Genomic DNA, 12,738 nt, shown 5'->3' with positions numbered 1-12,738 from the left:
ACAAAATATGCTCCCGATTTTAACAGTGCCTTGCTCCTGTAAATCATACTTTTCCTGATAGCAGAAGAGTCATGCCGTGCATTTATCTAATTCCGTTCTGGAATAAAAACATTTTAATTGAAAACACATGACTATTAGGTAGCAATTTTCAAATTGCGAACGTATAAATTCCCACTGGCATCCGTCTGTCTGTAGGTCCTTCGTTAATCTCGAAAATAGAGTTAGAAGGATTAAAGTCCGGATTAGATATGGAAAGGTTAGCGGCAGGAGGTCCAACTAACTATATAAGAACTTTGCATTGAAATCACGTAACTTCCGGTCTAGACCGGAAGTTACGTGATTTCAATGAAAAATTGTCTTCGGAATGCAATTATATGACCAACATGACTCTTTTACTATAAGGAAAAGTGTGATGTACAGGAGAAAGACACTACTGAAATCGAGAGCCTATATTTCTAATTAAATAAGTTTAAAATACGATTAGAAATTGAAGCATACAGNAAGTAACAATTCCAAACGCGTATCGTTCTATACAAATCGCCGGGCTTTTTGGTGACGCCCTTTAGAAAACTTTTCAGTTTTCCCGTAAAAACCGAGAAATCGAAATCGGACGCTTAAGGAGAAGGAAGAAAACGAATGCGACAATTGTCTCCAAAGAACGTCCTTATCTTTGGCGGAATTTCATTTAAGTTTCGTCCAAATCCGGGAAGACTTTTTATTTCTCGGAACGAAAATCATTTTCTTCTGGCAAACGGTCTTATCTCTCTTCTTTTTTTTTTTTTTTTTTTTTTTTTAACAATTGTTGATTTAGAAAATTATTCGTAAGATTTTATATAACTTTTAAAGTTTATTACTAAAATATATATGTTTTAATAGTTTACTTTATTAATGAATTAGTTATATTGTAAATTAAACAATTTTTCTGTCCGTCACGCCCTATAGTATACAGCGTTACCGACAGACAATCGCACTTTCTACGTTCGTAAATCATTTATGAAAAGCTTGATTATTTTAATTTAATTTATTTTATTGATAAATATATATATTTTTTCGTAGAATAAATAATTCTTCTGATGCTTCTGTACTTCACACTTTATTGTGTCACTGTCTGTCAGTCACGCTCTACATTTTTTATGTAGTGTAGTTTATTCCTAAATCGTTTATTGAAAATTTTATTACTTTAATTTACCGAGAAATATATTATACATCGTTCATTTATGAGTTAAAGTGATTTTCTGGTGTTTCTGTCCTTCACGCCCTATATTATAAGCATGCCAGATCAAAATTTAAGCATGATGAAGTCAATTTTTCAGTTTCGATAAAACTGAAAGGACAGACAAACCAACAGACCAAACAAACTAAGTGTTTAATTATTTAAAAATTGCGCCAGAAGAGTTATTTTCGTTATTATTATTATACTTTTTTAATCTATCAAACGGATAAAAATAAAAGAAAGGACAATAGATTCGATAGTGTCGAAGAAGTAAAAGCACACCGCACCCATACATATGTTTGCTCCACCCTCTTATTATATTAGAAGGGCGTTTACTAGTTGAATTATCAAGAGAGAACAAATAAAAATCGTTAATTAACAACTTATTAATTGATCAGAAGTGAAAAAAATCTTTAGAAAAACACACTAAAACACGCTAAAACACCACAGATATTTTTCTATTGATAAAATGGCTTCCTGTGATGTTTCGAAAATATCAAAGAAAGCCATTGTAACATTGAAAAATATCTTTAAAAACACACTAAAATCTTCCATTGTAACATCACAGAAATTCATTTTACCAATAGAAAGTTATTAATTTATTAATTATTAAACGATTAGAAATGAAAAACATCATCGAAAAACACTGTAAGACAGTAAATCACACTAAAATCTTCCACGAAAACACCACAAAATCCGCTTTATCGATAGAAAAATACGAATTGTAGAAGAGACCTCATCTGTTTCCAAACAATTTTTCTACAATTTTAAACCAAAACGTGGCAAGGACACTCATTACGGAAACACGTAACAAGAGCAAATTAATGAATAAAAGTATTAAAAGAAGAGAACTTTTCATCTTCCATTAAGTAAGTGAAGTGAACAAATTCATTGAACCATGTTTGTCAATAGCTTTTGTTACCGTTTATAATTGGTCTTCACCAGATCTTAGGCGAGTGAAAATTCTTCGTCTAACAATTATAGATGTTTATCGATCCTCATAACTTAAGGAAACAAAGAATCTCATCAAATTCCAATAGCACTCGAAAGGAATATGACGAAGATAATTTACCGTCTTGACTGAGAATTCGTCTTCCCCCGTTCTCGCCCCCTTTTTAGTACTTCAATTCCTCCTCCTAAATTCCTCATTTTCTATTCAATTCATCCAACGTCTTCACATTCCAAACATGCCCCGTGTTAGAGAGGTGCCATTTCGCTTCACCATAAATCACCCCTCTATCAAATAGAATAAATCACACATTCGAGCTCTCTCTCTCTCTCTAAGCGAGATCAGATAATGCTAATATTTTATAACTTTACACGCCATTGATGGACTTTTCAAAATGAATTTATTAATATTAATATGTGTTATAATCTCTCGTATTGATTTATAGGAAGAGGGAAGTAATAATAATAATAATAATATATGAACAATAATTTAAGTATATTATACAACTTTTTATGTATTCGTAGTTTATTCGTTGAGAGAGATTTGGGAGGTTTGTGATGCTGTTAATGATGATGGAAGAAGAGAAGGAAGATCAGCCTTACTTTTTAATTTTTTTTTTTTTTTTCAAGTTGGCTCGCTTATACAATGGTGTAAACAGCAATAGCTAAATTTTAAAGGTAAAAACTCACTGCTGATGATGATAATATGCATTTTTTTCTCCATACAATTCTACAATACATGATTATTCAGGTATCCAAAGAATAAATTACGCTTCAACACGATCAACACAATTACCAACTTTTCCAGCTTAAAGTTTAGTTTAACAAATTAGCAAATGTTTAAAAGAAGATAGCGAAAATGTCATTCAGAATTTTCAGTATATTCCCTAGTGTTATCTAAACTAATAAGTTTCTTCTTAATGACACAACGGGGAGTTGAATTAAGACGTGTTTTTTTTTCCTTGTTTCTTTTTTTCATTGAAGAAATTAAAACTTCACAAAAATCTTTATGAAAAAAAGTAAAAAAAGTCGCGAATTTTTTGAAAATCTCAAGAGAAAAAAAACTTTAACGTATCTGGAGAATAGAGATTCTTTAAATACAATTAAAACATAATTTTCTAATACATAAAGTATAGAAGAGTAAAATGTATCTAACACAAGACTGCATAAATCGATACAATACCTTTTAAATGCAACAAATAACATCTTATAAGTAGCATAAACCATTTGAACATCATACAAGCTTCACACTAGCAATATAACAATAAACTTCATATCCATACCTCATATCTGTCCGTCACGCTTTTTAATTTAGGGCGTGAGATACAGTAACAGCAAACCCCCCCTGCAACAACCCAAATCCGAGAAGTAGCAACTACAATCTTCCAAAAACTGTATTCAATCGAAATTTTATAGTTATAGATAAATAAATATTACTTCCTGTTACACCCCAAAGCAAATAATATCGAAATATTCTGAAAAAAAATATTGTTCTTTTTACAAAGAAAAAATAAATAAATAAATAAGTAAAATCAGAAGAAATAATTTCGCTTCAGGTGAGAGACATTACAAAAAATTCACTACGAAATAAACAGGAAATGTCAAGTTTGAAATATTGATTCTTCATAAACTAGATGTCACCTCCATTGACTGAAGCGGAAAAAACTTTAAACTTGGTTGGTGCAATCTTTGATGGTCAAAAAACATGACCTTTATATATCTAGTGATTGAGTTGTAGCTGCTACACTTATATACAGGCAGCAGCAATTTCATTCCAATTGAATTAACATTAATGAATTTTTTTTTTCACAAAAGAAACAGTGCAAAAATATTCTCCTCTAGTCATTTTCCATTAATTTGTAATTAATAAATGGAGTAAATTTTATAAAATTGCGAATTTTTTTAAGGGAGGAGGAGGAGGAGGAGGGGATGCTTAAGAGCTAGTTGTGTTAACACGGTCGAGTGTTGTTGTTATTCGGGTGAAGAATGCCTAACCGTGTACTAAAATTCGAGATTAATTACGTGATAAAACGATTTATCTTGTAAAATTTGGTGTGAAATTATGTTAAAAATGCTATATCTTTGTTATACAAGTCCAAATTTATAATCGAAATTTACATTAGTACAAAATACAGTCGACCCCCTATAACACTATTGATTTTTCCGTTTTATATGAATTCCATGTTGTACGAGTCACTTAGATTTTACAAATACGTGAGCCGGGCACAGAACGGCACACGTATTTGTAAAATCTAAGTGACTCGTACAACATGGAATTCATATAAAACGGAAAAATCAATAGTGTTATAGGGGGTCGACTGTATACATTAATAATAGTATGTAATAATATACGATAGTAAGTTATATACATCAATAAACATTAACTTGTCTATTGATGTGTACTATTGTTAACGTATAGGAAGTTATACGTAATAAATTAACAAGAGTTGTAAGAAAAATATTCTGAAAACAAGTAATCTGTTATAAGAAATGGCAATTACAGTGAATCTTATATACAAATACAGAATGGCACAAAAATCAGTTAACCTATAGTAGAATACTTGTATTATAGTACGCGTTTCAGTTATTTTTACCTTTACCTATACCTAGAACACACAAGTATACTAATGTACTAGAACCAGAAAATATTAGTGTTCTAAATAATACAGTAGTGTTCTAGTATACCATTTTCGGATGCTAGTATACTAAAGTGTTTTAGTACACGTGTTCTAAATACAGTACTTATAAATAGATAAAAGTAAAAAAAAATAAGTACACTGTTCTAGTACACGGTTAACATATTTTTGAGACGTCTTTTACGTATATTAATAAATGGAGATAAAAAAATAATCCATATATTACTTACAATTGTGTTATTTCTACACGAAACAACACCATTTCTACAGCATGAGTGCAATAAATTTTACATTTTCAGTGTTTATAACCCTATAAAAAAACTTCGAAACGTTGTAAAATGTTTAAGAACATCAGAAACAACTAAAAACTTTCAACAATCACAACTTTCAACTCGAAGAAACAAGTCAAACAATGCCTTACAACAATAGATTCTCGACAAAAATACACAAAAGGAAGGTAAATTAAAATTAAAAATAATTTATTATAATAATTATAAATATAATCGTAATAATATTTTCGGGTTAATTAAACATTTAAAATGTTGAAGGTGAAATAATTTATAGCCAGAGTCTAATGGGCATGTGAAGAATTGGTGGTGTAATGTATTATATCAGGTTGACATTATGATATTGTGTTGACTTAAGTGACCGTTTATCAATGAACATTCGCCAAGAATTATCTCGTTTGACATCGACTAGTGGTTACATAAATAATTACGTCGTCTCCTAAGACGACTTTAAGGTTAAACAATGTTAAATTATTAACCTGATAAAACATATAATTGCAATTAATGGTTTTAATGAAGCAATTAGATGTTGAATTTATGTATACGTATCTGTTGTAATTGTGCTTTTTTTTATATACGTATGATTATATCTATTGTGTTAAATGTTTATCTATTGTTTATATGTTTCTGTGTGTAATACATACTGTGTTGTGTGTTTTACTGTATCTGTTACGCTTGTGTTTCTATTATATATAATACAACTTGTGACAAGTGTTATTAAATTATTATCTCGTTTCGTCTTGTGCGTATCTGTATTGTTCCTACTTGTAGTGTGACGTAGTCACAATAGATGAGGTTTCTATGTGTTATGCACTCCTTTTACGTGTCCGGTTTCCTTGTGTGTTATGCGGTTTCCTTGTGTGTTATGCGGTTTCCTTGAGTGTTATGCAGTTTCTTTGTGTGTTATGCAGTTTCCTTGTGTGTTATGCAGTTTCCTTGTGTGTGTTATGCAGTTTCCTTGTATGTGTTATGCGGTTTCCTTGAGTGTTATGCGGTTTCCTCGTGTGTTATGCAGTTTCCTTGTGTGTGTTATGCAGTTTCCTTGTGCGTTATGCAGTTTCCTTGTGTGTTATGCAGTTTCCTTGTGTGTGTTATGCAGATTCCTTGTGTGTGTTGTGCAGTTTCCTTGTGTGTTATGCAGTTTCCTTGTGTGTTATGCAGTTTCCTTGTGTGTTATGCAGTTTCCTTGTGTGTGTTATGCAGTTTCCTTGTATGTGTTATGCGGTTTCCTTGAGTGTTATGCGGTTTCCTCGTGTGTTATGCAGTTTCCTTGTGTGTGTTATGCAGTTTCCTTGTGCGTTATGCAGTTTCCTTGTGTGTTATGCAGTTTCCTTGTGTGTGTTATGCAGATTCCTTGTGTGTGTTGTGCAGTTTCCTTGTGTGTTATGCAGTTTCCTTGTGTGTTATGCAGTTTCCTTGTGTGTTATGCAGTTTCCTTGTGTGTTATGCGGTTTCCTTGTGTGTTATGCAGTTTCCTTGTGTGTTATGCAGTTTCCTTGTGTGTGTTATGCAGTTTCCTTGAGTGTTATGCAGTTTCCTTGAGTGTTATGCAGTTTCCTTGTGTGTTATACGGTTTCTTTGTGTGATATATTGAGCTTGTGTTGGTTTGTCTGTTGTTTGGTGTCTTGTATTGTGAATATTTGCGTCTTCTGCATTGTTATATACAGTTCTGACAACGCTATTATGTTTGATAAGGGAAAAATCCAAAACAATTGAAAAGTTTCAATATATAAAACAATACTGGCATTAAAAAATATTGTTTTTAATACACAAGGAGTTAACAGACAACATTTAAAACGCGCGAAATCGAATAAGTTACAAAGATACAACCAGACCTCGATATAGCGCCGATCAATGCTAGTAAATGGGACTTCCGCATAACTATTAAATAGTAGCATCGTTCGTCATGTATGAATTACATAATGTAATATTTCTCATTCTCAAAGGGCATTGTTATCAGCAAACCATGTGAATTTCTAACTCACAAACTCAAACTCCTATGTAGATCTCATTACTTTAAATAACTTTCACTGTTCGGTATTCTTCGATTTAGCGTTACACACGATTTCGGAATGACGCTACAACGAGGTTTGATTGTACTAACAATACGCAAGTATAAAGCAAGAATACAACACGGAATTTTATTTATATTTTCGAATTTAATTTCGAGAATCTTCAGGGAGGATTTTATTTTAAGAGCCAGCAGAAGAACTTAATTTAAATTTATAATTAGATGAGAGTTTTTATTTAATAAATTTGCATATTTATTTAAAAAAAATATATATATATATGATTTTTTTCCGCTCTCGTTTCTCCAGAATAAAGTAAAATAAATCAAGTAAGCCATTACACCGAGTCAATAAAACAAGACATAATGTTACATCATGTTTAATGATACTTGACTATATTATACGATGGTAAAGTAGTTGGATAATGAACTAGTAATTATCTAAAGATAATTTAGAATATTTATTTCGTGCAGTGATGAAGAAAATGGAGTAAAATCCATTATTTCCTTTTGTATAAACTAAAAATTTGAGGTTTGATTTGATGGGATAAAGCAAAGCAACACACGAACGAACTTTCAACGAGGATTTCCTATGGGAAATTGGTCTCTATTTAGGTATTATTCAAGTGAAGAAAACTCGAAAGACTCCATGTAACAGCCTATGTTAAACGGGTGCGAATCCACACGACTTGTGTTCAGTGGCTTCTATTCACTCATTCACTAGTGGTCTATATCAAGCAAAGATTTTCCAAAGTAAGTAAGGAGTGAGAGATCGGCCAAGGAGGATTTTCTATGGGTAATTCGCCCCCTTTTTAGGTGTTATCCACGTGAAAAAAGAAAAAAAAAAAAACCCGAAAGACTCCACGTCAAGCTTCGATTCATCCACTACCATTTGTTTACTTATGCTGTTGGCGGTAAATCGAGATTTTATTCTAAGTAAATATATAAAAGGGTGGCCCAAAAGTCAGTTAACCAATATTTTATTAACTGTTTAAATGAATCGTTTTTAACTATTCTTCCATAATGTTGAAAGAGATATATCCTTGTTAACAACTGACTTTTCGACCAACTTGTGTATGTGTTTATGTCTATATAGGGCCTATATAGACTATATAATATATTTAACTTACTTATTTACGCAATTATATACGCATTTATTCGTATTATATTTTAAAAAGTAAATAAATAAAGCATTAAAAACACAATAGAAAATTTATATTAAGAATTAGCTCCAATTTCTAAACGAAATTTCATTAAAAAAATATATAGTAAATTAATATTTTTACAGATCTAATTTCGTAAACAAATAATTATTATTATAAAAATACTTGCTTTTTTTATAAAGCTAAAAAAAATAAATAAAAATATATAAAATAATGATCTAAAAATCTTTATTTATTTATTTGAAATTTAATCTAATCTTTTATAACATAAAGAAAAAAGAAAAGGGAGGTAAAAATAAAAATTAAAAAAAAATTTAATTTAAAAATGTTTATTTGTAAAAATATTATTTATTTAGCATTGGTTTACATAAGAGAGTTGGGTTTGCTTGCATTTAATATTATTGTTTACCCAAATATACTGACTGATTTTTTTTGTTTTTCCTATAAAAAAAATATGCACTCGAATAAAGAAAGAAAATTGAATTCCCTCATCAGTTTATTAATTTTACTATAAATACTACTATATTTTCTAAATACAGTAAAACCTGTCTAAAACGGACCCTCTATAAAACGGACGTAACGATTTTCTATCAAGCCGGAACCTGTCTAAAGCGGAAACGGAAAACTGGCCATCAGTTGCATGACATAACCTGACTAAAGCGGAATTTTTCGGCATGACAACTACTAAATTCTAAACAGAGTCGGCTTACAGGGGGGAGGGAGGCTGTAAATTTTGGGGCCTACTTCTTCACGAGGCTTCCAAAACTTTCAGCCGGGCCTAATTTTAAATCATTATTAAAGCAGGTTTTTTTAATAATAGAGAGGTTACGGTTGAAGTTTTCATCTCTCAAACGTGAACGTCGAACGTCGAGCGCCGCAATCTTGTAAGCGGTGCTCGACGTTCGACGTTCACGTTTGAGAGATGAAAATTTCGGCCGCAACCTCTCTAATGTTTCTTATACTCTCTGTGCGGGTGTGGTCTTTAAAGACAATTTGAAAAACTAGTATCGTTTAACCTGTCTTTTAAGGACACGTTAAGCGGTTCTAAATACAAATTATGGCATTTTTTCCGCATTAATTAAAACACGACCCTCTATAAAACGGAAAATTGGAAAGTTCCGGTTTAGACAGGTTTTTTACTGCTTTTTTTACATAAAAATTTAGTTTACATTCGCACAAATTGTAAAAAAAGATACATTTTAGACAATTTCTTTAAATTATTTTTTAAATTACTTTCCAATTTTCAATTAATGATTATGTTTAAAGTATTATTAAGAGATAATTTATTATTTTTAATAATATAAATATATTTAGAAAGTAATTAATCTTTAATAAGGTAAGAGAAAATTCATTTCCCAAGTGGTTAAATTCAGTTAAGAATTGGAGATTTTATTTTACTTTTTTTAAATTTTACTTTCTCTTATCTTTGTCGAGATATTTTATTTGTGAAAAAAAAAATTATATAAAAAGATACAAAAAATTAATAATAATAAATTAAAATTACAATATCATCAACTAAATTAATTACAATTTATTGATTTTAATTCTAATTCATCTCCTATCATCGTTTGTTCAATTGAATTTTCTATCAAATTCTGTGCACCATTTAATTGTTTTTTTTTGGTCCTTTTTTTTTAAATTTAATGTTAGGAAATTTTATTTAATTTAGTAATTTTTGTGAAGAATTTTAAAAGAATTTTATATTTAAAAAAACAAAATTAAAAATCTTATTAAATAAATTATTTATATACCCTTTTAAGTGTACTTATCATGCAAATTCTGTATTTTATCCATTACGGATGAATGGATAAATCCAATGAACACAAGTTGTAGGTTCTGTACATACTTGAGACATTGTGTGTGTGTATATATATATATATATACACATACCTACACCTAGACACACACATTGGCCCAAAAGCTAGTTAAAAATACCTATATCGTCTAATTGAATTACTTATAAACTTAGTATTAAATAAATAAATAAATAAATATTTTTCGATAAAACCTGTCTAAAACGGACACTTTATAAAACAACAAACTTGCCTTAACACGGAACGGAACGATTTTTTAATGTTAAATATTATACTATCAGCCAGAAACCTGCGAAAACAGAAGTCTCTGGTGTTCCGTTTTAGACAGGTTTCACTGTATATTGTTCAACGTTTTAAAATTGCAATGTTAACTTTATCTAAAAATTTTGAATATAATTCCTTTTAAATGATTAAAGATAGTTTATTAATAATGTAGAATCAAACCTCGATTTAGCGTTATCTTTTATTTGACTCTGTAATTGGTACTGCATCGAGTGTAACGCTAAACTGAAGAACAGTATGACAGAAAGTTATGGGGTCTAAAGCAAATGTTGAAATTTGGGAGGGTGTAAGTCACGTGATTTGATGACGACTTTTTTGTAACGTAATATCGAGGATTTATTAATTCACGGATACAGAAAGGTTTCCTTCTTGCTTAATAATTACGAGGTAAGATACATTCACAAGTATTCTTAGGCGTTTTATGAGGGTGTCGCTATTCACAAGCGTACTGCTATATCGAGGTTAATCGTAATTTGTTTAATAAAAACATATTTCATCACTTAATAGCGTTACTTAACAGCTTATAAAGGTTAAAAACACGTAATTTAACTTATATTTTAATTTATTTTCCAAATACAGTCAAACCTCGCTACAACGTCGCAATTTGTTAGCCTCCGAAGATGGCACTAAAATCGAGTGCGATGATAAACCGAAGAACCTCGAACACTAAAAAGTTATTTAAATTAATGAGTTTGTTAATCTACCATTTCTTACCCCCTTAGAAATTTCACTAAACCGAGTGTGGCGCTAAATCGAATCGAGTGTGGAGCGTAATTCGATTATAACAATGCAATTTGAAGTGAAATATCCTAAATTAGTAAATTCGGGAATAACGAAAGACACTGCCATTTAGTAAATATAAAGAAAACAACGGTGCTATAACGGGGGTGGCGCTATATCGAGGTTTTAATTAAAATATTCATTTTTTACAATACAGAATATAAATATTATCTTGTAACACGCAATTCCACGTAAATTTATTGAGTTTCTTCGATTTTTTTTCCTTTGTTTTAAATGGTTTTAAAGTTAAACAAAGTAAACGATTATTTCCTAAATAAATCGATTTAAAAGAATATTCTAAACATTATATTTCGGTTTTCTAAAATTTTAAAGGAATAAAATTAACCGTTTTCATTAAAATTTATGGAACAGAATGATTAATAAGCTCGTGTAATATTTGGAAAATTGATACCAGCAAATATCTTATATCACGACCAACCAAGTCACGTTATAACATTAAACGCGATATAGACTAATAAAGTTAATTGAGGAGTCGAATTAAGCCATATAAATCTTTAAATTATGGATACCAGACCTTTGTTAATACACCATTGTCTAAAATGATGGAAACTAAGTTGACGAATGAGACTATAAACTCTATAATCGATTAAGCCGTATCAGTTTTTCGTCGCCATGTTTGAAGTCGCGGCGACGTCATTACAACCGCGCGTGTATTTTATTGTATAATAAAAATCCGACGTTCGTCTTAATGATATGGTTTCGAAAACACGATTATCCCAACCGGATTCTTAACTAACCGCAACAACATAATAATATATTGATGTTAATTGCGGTTAGTAAATGGCTTTAGTGTAATCATGTTTTACCATTAGCATGAACATTAATGTAATATAAGCTAGAAAAGCTTGAAAATTTTTCATTTAAATCAATAAAATTCCAATAGAAAATTCTTTATTATGGAGTAAATTGGAAAATAAATTGATGAATTTATTCAATATTTTTTAATGATATTCGTGTAAATATTTAATTGAATTAATTTTATTTTTTAATTGAATTTAATGTTCATTTATTATTTATAATAAATAAATTATGAAGAAATTAATGGTTTTTGGTAGGGAGTATTTACGTAAATATCATTTTTCTTAAATATTTTATTATTATTATTATTTTTTTTTAAATTATTGAAATTTTAATTATTTAAGAAAGTTGAAGAACAACTTTAATATATTCTAAAGCCTATTAACGTGAATTTTATAATTTCTGTGGCATTTTTAATGCCTAAAATACGCATTTTTGGTGTTTATATGATTATAAATAGAATTAAAATAGAAGAAACAAGCATAAAAGCCTTCCTCTGTACTTAAAGAACTTAAATATTTAAATTATAGAGCTAAAAGAATGGCTAGGAATGTCATATAATGCGCACTAAAACTGATTGTCTGATTAAATAAGGCAACATATCCCTTCAAGGGGAGGATTTTCTATTGGAAAATGGTCCCTATTTAGATAACTAAACACGTGAAGAACACAGGAAACTCCACGTGGTGAATTGTCGACAGAACCCTCGACTTGTGTCTAGTGGTCATAAGTACTGTACAAGGCCAAAGGTGGGGTACGTACCACAAAGACGACAATTTAAACGCAGT

At 30.1% G+C, this 12,738-nt stretch overlaps 1 protein-coding gene across 8 annotated transcripts in view; it reads right to left on the bottom strand.

The window, feature by feature from the left end:
- The window catches only part of LOC111622875 (complexin-like), a 244,259-nt gene that overhangs the window by 71,458 nt on the left and 160,063 nt on the right, over positions 1 to 12,738 (bottom strand). The window contains exon 1 of one of the 8 annotated variants that reach the window (XM_023365320.1): positions 5,028 to 5,155. The exons of the other annotated variants lie outside the window; for them this stretch is intronic. The gene's annotated coding sequence lies outside the window, so the exon portion shown is untranslated. Of the gene's footprint in view, positions 1 to 5,027; positions 5,156 to 12,738 lie in introns of those variants that run through there. 8 annotated transcript variants of the gene reach the window in all.

Source organism: Centruroides sculpturatus, unplaced genomic scaffold, assembly GCF_000671375.1.
Source record: "Centruroides sculpturatus isolate CEXI.00-Female unplaced genomic scaffold, Cexi_2.0 scaffold290, whole genome shotgun sequence".
NCBI classification, from domain to species: domain Eukaryota; kingdom Metazoa; phylum Arthropoda; class Arachnida; order Scorpiones; family Buthidae; genus Centruroides; species Centruroides sculpturatus.
This window is presented reverse-complemented; position numbering and strand designations above follow the sequence as displayed.